The 12,662-nt window shown below is 37.6% G+C and overlaps 1 long non-coding RNA gene across 4 annotated transcripts in view; it reads left to right on the forward strand.

Moving 5' to 3' along the window:
- Positions 1 to 12,662, forward strand: part of LOC106033940 (uncharacterized) — a 287,150-nt gene that overhangs the window by 61,281 nt on the left and 213,207 nt on the right. For 2 of the 4 annotated variants that reach the window (XR_010831753.1, XR_010831752.1), the window contains exon 1: positions 1,872 to 2,438. The exons of 1 other annotated variant lie outside the window; for it this stretch is intronic. This is a non-coding gene — a long non-coding RNA (uncharacterized lncRNA). Of the gene's footprint in view, positions 1 to 1,871; positions 2,439 to 12,662 lie in introns of those variants that run through there. One more of the 4 variants, XR_007165598.2, reaches the window with a different exon arrangement.

Consider the following 12,662-nt stretch of genomic DNA (forward strand, 5'->3'; position numbering starts at 1 on the left):
GCAGACATTCTTTTTTATTTAAAGATGAAATAGCTAAGAGTTCTCATCAAAACTAGGGTCACAGCCTACATATTAAATGAAAGAAATTGATTGGGCTTTATTACACCCTGACTACTGCAAATGTGCCTCAATCACTGATTGCTATAAATTTATTCTTATAAACTACTAATTGCCCAAGTCATAATGGTAACAATGGTATAATGAAATTATCTTGATCAAGCTGATGCACAAATTTTGCTTGACAACATGAGCAGTGTGAGAAAAAAGGAAAGAAGACATGCATACAAATACATAATGTTTCATTAAAATTAAAACCAATGTTAAAACAACTGTTCTCTGAAGTATACAAAGTTCTGTATTAGAAAGGCTTCCTTTAGAAAAATCATTTAAGAAGACAGGCATTTACATTTATAATAGAATGATCTTGCATTTTTTATTTGTCTTGAAAATTAATGACTTACTTAATCACATTTGATCAAAGGAGATAAGTTGATGTAGTCATGTGTTTCTGATTGCATTAAGCCTGATCCAGAGTGGCATGATGGATATTTAATAGTCTTGCTGTCCTTCTATATCTTGTCACCATTTCTTGATATGCATGGATACTGTAGAGCACACCACAGCACAAAGCTGTACTTTTAATAAAACAGAATAAGTTTAGAAAAAAAAAAAAAAAAGAAATTGTGTTGTAGCTTACATGGTGGAGCTTTTAGAAGTAGGTTATCCACTATCAGAATACTTTCCTAAAGACAAAACCTCATGCTCTACGTAGTTCAAATCATTTTCTCCTTTTAAAAACACTTTTTGCTTCTTCTATGCTGCCTGTATTAGAAGATATCCCTCTAATAGCTTTCAAGAACTAGGCAGAGAGAAACTATGTATAAGCAAAAACAGCTATCCAGAAACTGTAGGAAATTTCTAGAAGCTGGAATGCAGAGCATTGTGTAAAATGCCAAAAAGTGGTGCTATTTATACTGAGCTAATAGCTGTTTCTACAAGTGTCAGCTGAATCATTCACAGGGAATGTTGGTATGTATGAGAAATTATTACTGAGTAGTTCAAATGTAGTCCCAACTGTTTCAGAATTAATTGCACTAAAAAATATTTAAATTCATGTCTAATTCTTTCTCAGTAGATGCAACATTATGAAAGTGGTTGTTGGTTTTTTTTGTTTTTTTTTTTTTTTTTTTTTTAATATGGGTGGGTCTAAAAAGCAGGGCTGCAAACTTTTATACAATGCTGTCATTTTTTCATTTGTAAAACGAGGGGCTCCTAAACTTGGTATAGTTGACACAATCCTATGGGAACATAAAAACCAGAGCTGAAAGGGTTTCCAGGGGTCATGGAGCTAGGTCTGCAATCCTAGCGCAAGCTGCGTGGAGTATTTGATAGGCTGCCTCCCACTGTAACTGTTGTGGTCTCTATTTTTGTCCTTATTGCCAGGAAGCTTTTCACTAATGGCTAACCCAATGCCCTTTTGCTGCAGTTTATACCCAGTGACACATACTTCACCTAGAATGGCCATGGAAAAAGTGGTTTATTCCTTTGTTCTTTGCAATACTTTTTACATACTGGAAATGTGTGGCTCTGCTGCATGACCTGTCCTTTGCACAGGTGCGTTGGGTCTCCTGTTTTGCAGGGTCCTACCCTGCTCCTGACCCCAATAACTAAACCCAAGGAGAAGCTCGCCCTGGCTTAATTACGATTGGCAGAGCCCAGGTGCCATATTAATCCTCCTCAGCAGCGATGTAACCCAGAGGTGATTGCAGAGAATCAGGATACCAGAATGAAGACCGACAGTAAAACCTGGCTGTGGTGGATGCTGTTATCTGAGTTTGTGTGCACGCGTGCTGCTTTCCTCAGGGTTACCCCCTGAGGGAGAGGGCCCCAGCACAGACCAGCACGCTGCACGCACACAGCTAGCAGTGCAGGAGCACGTTCCCTTCCAGCTTCTGTGCTGAGTCTAAGGTCTGAAACCATGACGATTGTTTTTAAAAAATACGTATATTCAGGGGCAGCGTGCGAGAGCTAAGGACAGAAAATCTGCACCGTCAGCCAGGAGCAAACGACCTGCTTGCTGCAATGTGCAGCACCTGGTGGGGCAAGGGGTGACCCGGCCACAGCCACCTGGCCACACTAGCGGAAACTCGCGGCACCTGGGCCGCTGCCTTGCGTTCTCCTTCCCCCCAGCCCCCGGGACGGGAAGGGAAAGGCCGCGAGTCCTCCTGGTCTTCCGCGCACCCCAGCGGCCCCGCAGGTAGGGGCTGGGGCTGGGGCGGGTGGTACGGGCCTCGCGCCCGAGGGCTGCCCGCATCGCGGCGCCCTCAGTGCTCGGCTGCCCGTCGGCCAGCAGAGGGACAGCGCTCCCTCCCGATGCCGCCTCGCCTTGGCTGCTGATCCCGAGCCGTGCGCCGAGCCGCTGGACAGACTGCGAGCAGGTAGGGACAGGATAAGACGTTAAACAAAATTAGTGCCTGGGAGCGGAGGAAAAGGTTTGAAGTTTGTTGGTTTTAAGTCTTCCCTCTTCATCCCAGCTGAGGATCCTCGACCTTTAAGTCAAGGTTTTCTAAGTACGTGATGAGTTTTCTTCACTTTAGCCGATTTTTAACGCACGTTAGTGGCTCTGTGGAAAGCCGTAGCTCCTTGAACTAACCTGGAATTTATCAGATAATTAAAAATAGCTTTTGTATGGGAACATCTAGCCTCTGAGCATTCCTTGAATAAAAGTACATGCGTTGTTTCAAACTGCTTGGTTGTCTCAATCCACCTCGCATTAAGTGGATTTCCCCCAAAGCATTCACCGGCTGACTTTACCTGTCCAATGGGATAGATGGATTTACTGGTTACCCCGAAGTGCTTGGGTTAAAAGTAGTTTTTTTAGGATTGACTTTAGGTGACTGGATTTTCTCCCTTGTAAATGGCTTTATTTTATAGGAGCAGAGTAATATTTTGGGACACAAAATTACTTAAAGTACCAATGCGATAAAGATTTTGTTAATTCTGTGGCACTAATTCTCTTGCAACCAAGCGTGTGGTAGTAGCTCATACTACTATGTAGCTCATACATTCAGTAGCTCACTGAATCACATTCCTGTGTTTAGTGAAGTATTAGAACTCTGTTGTGGTGTTAATTCAGGTGCGGGTAGTTCGTGTAGGGGTTTGTTTGTTATTTTTAAGAAACACAAACCATCAAATTTAGCAGTGATTGACCTTTCTTGGCTGCTCAGTGAAAGGCCAAGTGTTGTGGAACAACAAAACTTAACTAAGCTCTATCACTAAATATCATTTCTTATATATTAATGAGATGTCCTGTAGGCATAAGCTACTCCTGCCTCTAGGTTACACATTCTATGCAGATATGCTATGCAAACATATATATTTTAATGTTCACATTGGACCAGATTTTGTTTTCCATTATATCTATTCCACAGTTGCATAAACAATGGATACTAAGTATTATAAATGATGTGAATATTAATAGTTACTCTATGTTATTTGCTATCCTTCCTTTTATTATTATTCTAATTTTGTTCCTTTTTTTTTTCTTATTGTTATATTTTAGTCTGGGTGGATGGAATTGCTTTAGCTTTTATATATATATATATATAGGCTGCTAGATGGAATTTTGTAGAAAAAAACATAGTTGCACACCTGGAAGCCTCACCCTTCTTTTCCTCTCCCTTCCACTGGCTTTTCTTTGTTATTATGCTGCTAATTTTAGTTGCCTTTTTTGGGTTGCATAGTTCTGTTTCCAGCTAGCACTTAAAAAGAAAGGTATGTGTACTTGCAAGCGGTCATGTTTATAAATTCAGATTTTGATAGACCTCTATGAGAAATAATGGCCTGTACAGAGCATAGGCGGCCTGAAAATTACAAATCTCAGAATCAGTGTCAGAAGACAAGAAATCGTATAATAACACTCACATGGATGGTAGGGGTATTTCTGAAGTGTTAAAATCAGAATTTTAATCTGACGCCTACTGAGAAGCCAAGAAAATTCCTTAATATTATTAGTATGATCAGTGCATGATGCCTGGAATGCTATGCTGTGAAATGTTAGCAGTATTTCTGGAACTTGTAGAACAGGAGTGCAAAAGCTGGATTTTCTAAATGGCCTGTTCATGTAACATTGTAACACTTATTCTCTGTCTTACTCATCCATTCGTTTATCCATCCATCTCTCTATCTATCATGAATGACAATTCTAACTTACTTTAAACTCTCCAAAGGTATATTCTTAAATTTTAATGTTGGAAAAGCTTCATGATGACTAGTACTTTGGCTTAATGTGGTATAGCTTCTGACAGCTGCCGCTGTAAGAAAAGCAAAGGATGACTGCATTACTGTCAGTTTCTGTCAGATTCTGGTTGCCAAACTCTTGCAGGGATGATGACAGTGAACCAAACAAGAGTGATAAAAGGAGTCAAAGCTGTGATTTTAAATAAGGAAGAGTGGACACTTGCATTGCGTTTTGTTCATGGTGTTCGTTCTGTTCTACATGTGGACTTCTTTGTGCTGTGGTCCTTGGTCCCAGTTTTTGAAGTCACTCCTCAGGACTTTTACCTGAGAAATGTTGACAAGCACAGAGTGGTTCAGACTATAAACAGAAGAATAGCTCTAACTGTGGAATGTACTTGAAAGAGAAGAATTATCTCTGAGGTTTGACCCCAAGAACACTGAAACCCTTCTGGATAGCAGCTTGTAGTTATAGGGGTAATGAAAATGTGACCTTGCTTTCAAACCAAATGAAAGTGAGGGACACGTATAAAAGTAATAAACTATATCCTCATTAAATGCTACTTAATGTTCTTCACGTGAATTTCTGTATCTTCGTTTATACCAAGATTGCTTTCTGGATGAGTTTCTGAACAACAGAAGCAGTATACTTCTGTGTGTTAGGTGCAAGTAGAACAGCTGAGGCAGGTGGTGTTTAAGCACAGGATAGTTATTGGTCTCATTCAATTTATTACAGTATTTCCAAACCATCCTACTCTAAGATGTCAAAGTAGCAGAGCAAAGAACCACGAGAAGTTAAACCATTTGTTTTTATACATTCTCAGTTTTGTATAATATACATGTATTAAGAGTAATAATAACGTGACGCTACCTCCTTTTGCAACTAACTACGAATTCATCTTTGTGCCAGTGATACCCAAGATGAAGAGTGAATCTGAGGCTATGTCTGAATCTTGGCAACAGAAGTCCAAAGGATGCCATGCACGTATCTTGCATGATTGTATTTCCCTGCTTTCCCTAGTGCCCTCTACCCCCACCCTTTCTATCTGCTCATGATCCTAGAGCTGTGATGAATGAGCTGACTGAGGGACAGTGACATAGATACTTTGTTGACCTAGGGTTTAAAACAGTTTTTGCTGTACTTATTTGCTAGGTAAAATTTCTACAGTGGTAGGTGAGCTTCTGCAATTGACAGAAATATGGCTAAACTACAAAAAAGCTCTGCACATGGTGTTACTATTTTATGGATAGATAAGCTGGGAGGAAGTAAGTGGGGAATAAAATCAGTAGGTAAGCACTGAGACTGTATTATCCCCGCTAAGATAACACTATTAATTCAGTACTCTGTCAAATGCTATTGAGAGTTGGTACATATAGATTACTCCCTAAATTTATATGAGAATGTTACCAGACTAAATCTACTATGTGTTTTGCATTTTCTGTCATTGTTATTCAAAGCTAAGATTCACTGTTTTCCTCGTATTCTCTAGTATCATCAGCTGAAACGTGCTGAACAGTTGCAGGAGAGAATACTGTGACAGATTGCAAAATGGTGTTGTTTATGTTTCAAGTTCCATTAGGAACAAGTTGTTTTTAAAAATATATATCAACTGTGGTATTTCAAATTCTGGGAAGTGTTTTGCAAAGGGTTTTGTACTGGGAGATAACAAAAGATTTGTTTAGTTCAAAACTAAGCAAAGTTAGTTCTTGAACTAGGGAATTTTTGTAATGTTTGAAGTGGAGCCTAGCTGAGCTACAAGCTTGCTCAATCTTGATGTGTGTGTTCCTAGTTCTAGCACAGCAATCAAATATCCTTAGAAAGAGGGCTTTACTGAGAACATATCTTGTTACTTGTTCCGGGAAAAACGAAATTCTATTGTTTTTCTTGGTATGTACTTTTTTGAGCATCAAAAGAGTCTCAAAATGTTGTTTTGTATTCCTAGGAAGGACACGTAGCTCTGGCTGAGTTCCATGTAAACACAGCCCATGGCAGGCTACACATTGTTTGTGTGCATTTAAGACCAACTTTGGGTTATCAAAGCTCAAAATTTGGAATCAGAGACAGACGTTGCATATAGGATTATCCTTTTACAGACTTTCTTAACCATCATACTTGTACTTAGGTTTCTCTGCAGTGACAAAAGCCTATGTGGGTTGAGTGGTTAGATTCCTTTATTCTAGTCTCCTTTGATTGTTGTGGTCACAGAAGAGCTGGTCAGCAGAGCCTTCCTTGAATCTTGTTGGCATCATGGTATTTTTGTATGATCTCACTGTCTTATGAAGGAGTTATGTGCATGTATGTTAGAATTATGATAAAACTTTGTGATTTGATTTTTCTCCCTCCTCAGACCCTTAAATGTACAGTATTATATTAGTGCGAAATATGCCATGGGTATTATTTCAGTGAAATATGCTCTCTCACTTCTAAATTTCTTCAAGTTTAACATTAGTACTTATAGTCCCAAAACAGGAGCATGATCAAAGGTCACATAGTAATTAACTCTTGGACACAATTCCTTGACATTAAAAGGGTATCCTTCAGTTGTTTTGTGATGCAGAACAGATGCTTCATTAATCAGAAACATATCAACCTGAGACTGAACACTAATAAAATCAAGTGCAATGACTCGACATTGCTGGGGACACAACTTAATACACATTTCTTCACACAATCTTCAGTGTAAGTATCCAGACTTTTTTCTTGAACATGAGGATTTTAGAAGACTTTTTTTGCCTCTTTTAAATAGCCCAAGACTCATGAAATGATTTTATGGAACCAAAACTACCTTCAGAACAGGAAAGAGTTACAAACGGTAACTGATAACTGATTATATTATAATGATTGTATTTTTTTTAATCTAGTGAAAACTTTCCATGCGTGCAAGCTCTTGAATATTTTGTTCTATTTTTTTTTTTTTAAGTCTGGAAGGAAGGATGAAAAAATGAGACTAAGATAAAACTCTTTTCCCTAGTGGGGTAGAATTGGAGGAGTGGAACACTTGAAGTCAGCTCCTTAGTTGCCTTGCTATTAAGCCTGGGCTCTGAACAGACGTGGTTTAGAATGTGGTGAATCTTTTATTTATTTATTTTTAATCTCACTGTATCTTGTAATTTCAACATGCATCACAGTTTTAGGAAAAACAGTGGAGCTAGCAAGGGGAATAGTCTCTATGTATTACTTATTAGAAAATTCTTAATACTGATCATTTTTCTCTCTGTATCAAACATGTTAACATATCCAGACCTGAAGAACAAATGTTATTTTTATCGTTGCTCTTAAGCCACTTTGAAAGTAGTTTTCTCAGCTGCTGCACTAGTGTTAGGAAAAAAAAAGTCTGAACAAAGACATAAGACTGGCTATCATAAATGAAGTTGGCACAGAGCACTACAAATCACATCTTGTTGTTTTATGGATTGTTGGTTGCCACTTTGCCATTTTGATGACTATCTTTTGGAATATGTTACTATTCAAATGTGTCATCACAGCACAAACCATTTATGACCTTCCTTGATGTTACCATCTGACTAACTCGTGTTCCTTCACTGTACTCCATATACTTTCAAAGAGCAGATTGTTATTGCTATCACTGTCATATTGTTTTCCATTTTGTTCTTTCTAGGATAGTGGTAGAAACAGACTAGGTATAATGTTTTGTAAGTGGATGAATGATTAAGATATCTTATAAAAAAATATTTAAGCTTTCCATCTGTTCCACCAATCTGTTTCTTTTGGTATTTGTTATCTTAGTTTAAAAGATTTAAAACTCCAAAATATTGTCTGAAGCTTCTAATGTTTACTTTCAAAAATGTATTTTACCTAAAAGGAGAAATATTGCAAAGATAGTGCCAATACTTCTTTCTCAAAACCTTCTTTGTAATGTACAGGCCACTTTACAAATGATAGTATAAGGTTGAAAGTACAATCAACCCAAACTTTAGGGTTTGGTTTTTGAAAATTTATATTCTAAACATCAAAAAATGTGCTGCAGTTGTGTTGCCAACTATGTTTCAAAACAACAAAAAAAAGTCACAGTGGTAGGATTATTTTTAGTCATCAAAACCTATTTAGGACAGACCTATCTGTCTCTCTTAATTAGACCTAGTGATGCTGAGCTGAAAGCCCACTAGAGGCAAGTCGGAGAACTTAGTTTGCTGTATTGGGGAGTGTGAAGCTATGTGCTGTGGAAACTGACTTGAACTGAGGTAATTCCTTAAAATCATAGCAGGCGTCTTTCTAACTCAACTGGCCACTGCTCTTGCCCTTCTCAGGAAGGTGTGAGATTGCCCTTAAAAGGGCTGCTGTAAGAAAATGTCATTTCAGGGATTGATGGGATGCTTACCTGAAAAAAGTCTTTCTCACACCTAAAATTTCAGTTGTCTTGGAACATAGAGAGATAGTGGTCTTTGCCGTCTTCAGTTGTTATCTCTCTGCAGAACAGAGTACTGTGCTTTATGGAAAGAGAAGAGATTTTGCTCTGTTGTGAAGGTTGTTGTGTTTTTTTTAAGTATTGGAGGAGACATTTCTTGGGACTTGGTAACTATGTTGTCTGAAAATTTCTTTATGTAATTTTTACATAATTTTTATGTGAGATTTCAGACTTGTGGTTTCCTAATGAATTGTTAAAGAGATCTCTGATGCTCCAGACTAAGTTACTGGAAGAACTAGACAGTATGGGTTTTAAGTGTTTTTGCAGGCACTTCATATAGAACCCCACTACAAAGATGAGAAACAGAGCATGATAGAGGGTATAGCTCACCTGGAGTTTAAAAAAAAAAAAAAAAAAAAGAAAAAAAAAGTGTATTAAAAGTAGATGACAGAAACATTAGGATTTTCATTTGTACCATACAGTGATAGGATAAATTTTAAAAGTTGGTGAGGTAGAAAATATGAAAAGAGAAACAGAGTATTCTATAATTAAATGAAATGTAAGGGGAAAAATACTATTTGAAATAGAAGGGTAAAAATGCAAGACTTGTTAATTTTGTTGGTGTATGTTGCATATTGTAATGAGAAACAAAGCACTGATACCATGATTAATCATGATGTTCCTTTTTCACTGTCATGCCTAGTCTAGCAGCCTCAGTACCAACATCTCTGGTTCCTAAATTGATGAATAAATTCAGTTAATCAGCACAAAGTTCTAGGATGAAACTGGGCTCGTTCCTCTCAATTCTTAGAGAATCTTGGGTTCAAATTACATATCTAGCACTTAGGAAAAGTCTGAACTCAGATCTTCTGCTCCCACCAGCTTTAAAGTTTGTGAAAAGGGTTTCCAGCTCAACTGTCCAGGGGGAGTCTGTTATGTCCTTTGTCTTAACTACTCCTTTGAGAAGAACTCCACAAGCAAGCAGTTTTACTCTTCATACTTTGTTTTATCCCTCCATCCTCTTAATCCTTCTGTCTCAGCACTAAACCTGGTCGTCATGTGCTTCAATAGTTTTAACAGTCCATAAATTATAGACAATAAAATGCTTTGCACTTCTCCACCCATCCATTTGCCCCTTTGTGTCCTTTGCTGCCTTCATGTTCTGATCTTTCCGTCCTTCTGCATAGACAACTGTGTCAGTGGTTTTTATTTCTGTTTTTCTGGCTTTGACTCTTCTGTGTGCAAATTTCACTAAACTAAACCTCTGTAGGGCTGACTCTGCATTCAGTGTCATTTGTCAATTTTCATTGATCACTCTCTGACCAGCAGTGTGAGGGGAGACTTGCAGAGTCAGCAGCTAGTAACTGGCCTTTTCTAGGATTATAGTGTAAGAACTTCCAAATTAAAAACAGAGCTTTCTGATTCCTCTGCAGTGGAACTTTCAAAACAAATAAAAGTCCCTCAACCCTCTTGCTCCACTCAACTCTATTTTTTATTAATTCCTTCTCATTTTCCATAAGATGACTGTCTTTTTGAAAATAAAATTGTCTTACACATTTAAATAATTTTGTTTTGTTCTATTTCTTTTTAGAGTTGTACATCCATGCAAATAAAACAAGAAAGCCCTTCGTATACTAGACTATGTCCCTACTCTACTTTTCATAGAAGGGCACAATCTAAGGTGAAAGATCCATTTCGAGGACAGAAAGATACACAAAGCAAGAACACTATACACGTGCATACTCACACATATCAGAAAGGCTTCTTTTACTTGCATCGTCTCCATAATCCACATAGGAGAGTGCGACCTGGTTTTTAGAGAAGGCAGAACAGATGGTTAAGTTGGAGATTAATATCATTCGCCGTCAAATATCTGATAAAGGAAATATTTCATTTCAACTGAAGAAAAATTTTTAGCATTTTGACTGCTACAAAGTCTCCTTAAACTGAATTTATTTTCTTAGAGGTTTGGAACTTTTTTTTGAAGCATAAAGTCTCTAAATAACTCTTCACTTAGGATTTCCATGGGAGCTTGGATGAACAGTTCTTTTCCTGCCTTGCTGCCCCTCTTTCTCTCCCCATGTATATACTCCTGACTCTTGCCTCTTTGTCAGGAAGCAGGTCTGCCAATTCTATGTGAAGTGTCATTATTTTGTCGCAGCTAGAGGAGCTCAAGATTTGCACAGTGGGCAGTCGTCTATCTGTATTCTATATTGACAATTCCTGGATACTGCTGCACTAACAACTCCATGTGAAGCAAATGCAATTGTTTGGAGGCAAGACACATACCCTCCACATTCCCTTCTCCTCATTGTTCTCTTTCGTCTTTTGCTATTTAATAGGACTTTACATAAAAGGACTTGTACATAAAAAGAGATGGAGTTAAGATGTCAGATTGTGCAAGCATTATTTATATGTCTGATTTCATACAGTGTGGTGATTTATCTAAATTCAGTAGTGAAAATAGTTATGTTTGCATTTATGTCCCTGAACAACTGTTTGCAGACTTAAGGCCTGTGTTGTCTTTGGAGAGAATAACACAAAAAATTAATCCCTAAGTGAACATTTAAATAATTTAAAATATTATTGCCAAGAATGACAGGGGAATACATTTTTTTGGATTTAACAGTTGTGAAGACCTGTGCTTGGCAGATGATCAAAATACCTTATTGGTCTCTTTCCTGCTCTTCAAAGAGTACAGAGCTCTTTTGGAGGATCATCCTGGCAAAGTTTATTAACTAATTGATGCTTATTTAGCAGGCTCATGATCAAAAAAAGTGGTGACGGTACTGTTATTTTGGAGGATGATTTACTGAAGGTATTCTTGTATTCTAATAACAAATGAGAAAGGAATCTTATATGGTGTAAAATCTTACTAAATTGGCCAACAGCAGTTCATTTTCCTTAGTAAACTCTAAACTCCTTCCAAATGGAATTGTAGTTTGTAATATTAAAAAAAAAAAAATACAAAGAAAAATTCCTTTGGGCTTAAAGATAACACAAACAGCTTTTCACTCTGTAAAGTTGGTCAGCAGTATTTGCAAACAAAAAGGACACAGGCACAGGGAAATGTTATTGTGTTTTTTGTTTTTATACCATGCTTTAGCTATTGAATCTTTTTAGTGTGGTACTGGTAAGATGTTTCATATTGGTTGTCTACTGTTGTCTTTACCTGAGCAGTAATATATGAGCATCTTCCGAAGTGCTTACACCTCTAGAAGATTTAAATAGTATCTAATCTGCCTTTTGAAGGATTGTACAGCCCCTTTCATTACTGTGCTTCTACAGATCTCAAAACCAGAAGTGTAGCAACGATAATAGTATGATTTCACCCTTCCAAATTGCTAGGGAAACAACATTAACTTACAAAAAAATATATTCCACTGTCATTCTTGACAATAATATTTTAAATTATTTTAATGTTCACTTAGGGATTATTTTTTGTGTTATTGTCTCCAAAGACAACATAGGCCTTAAGTCTGCAAACATTTGTTCAGGGACTTAATGTTACAATGATCTGCCCCCAAGCTCGCACCCACCCTTCTAATAATGATTGACAAGACATGCAAAGCTTGTAATGATATCTCGAGATACATGGGAATGAAAGAAGACAGATGCTGTAATATGGCGGATGCACAAACATTCTAGTAGGACAGCAGTAAGAAAAGGGTCACTGAGAACGAAGAGAATATAGAATTGCACCAGCATTGCTGTAGTTGGAAAAAAAATCTGTGCTTAATGGTTCACATCTTTTTCCATAATAAAGAGTAGTAACTGCAAGAGATCTCTAAGGTCCTTTCCAACCCAAGATTCAAGTGCACAATTCACCATTGTCTCAATCAGATTTACTCTAGTATAAAACTGGAAGAGTGCAGTGATAGAACCGAAGTCTTCAAATAGGGTGAGTGACTAGGAGAGAATATTATATCTGGGGCTAACTGTAAGGGAATTTGGTTTTGGTGAAGAGATTCATGTCAAATGTCACCATTTTATAGGAAGGTGATAATGGCAGTCTGAAAAAGCTACTGAAGAAGGATCTCATACTGCCTGAAAAATGAT

This window comes from Anser cygnoides, chromosome 5, assembly GCF_040182565.1.
Source record: "Anser cygnoides isolate HZ-2024a breed goose chromosome 5, Taihu_goose_T2T_genome, whole genome shotgun sequence".
Taxonomy (NCBI): domain Eukaryota; kingdom Metazoa; phylum Chordata; class Aves; order Anseriformes; family Anatidae; genus Anser; species Anser cygnoides.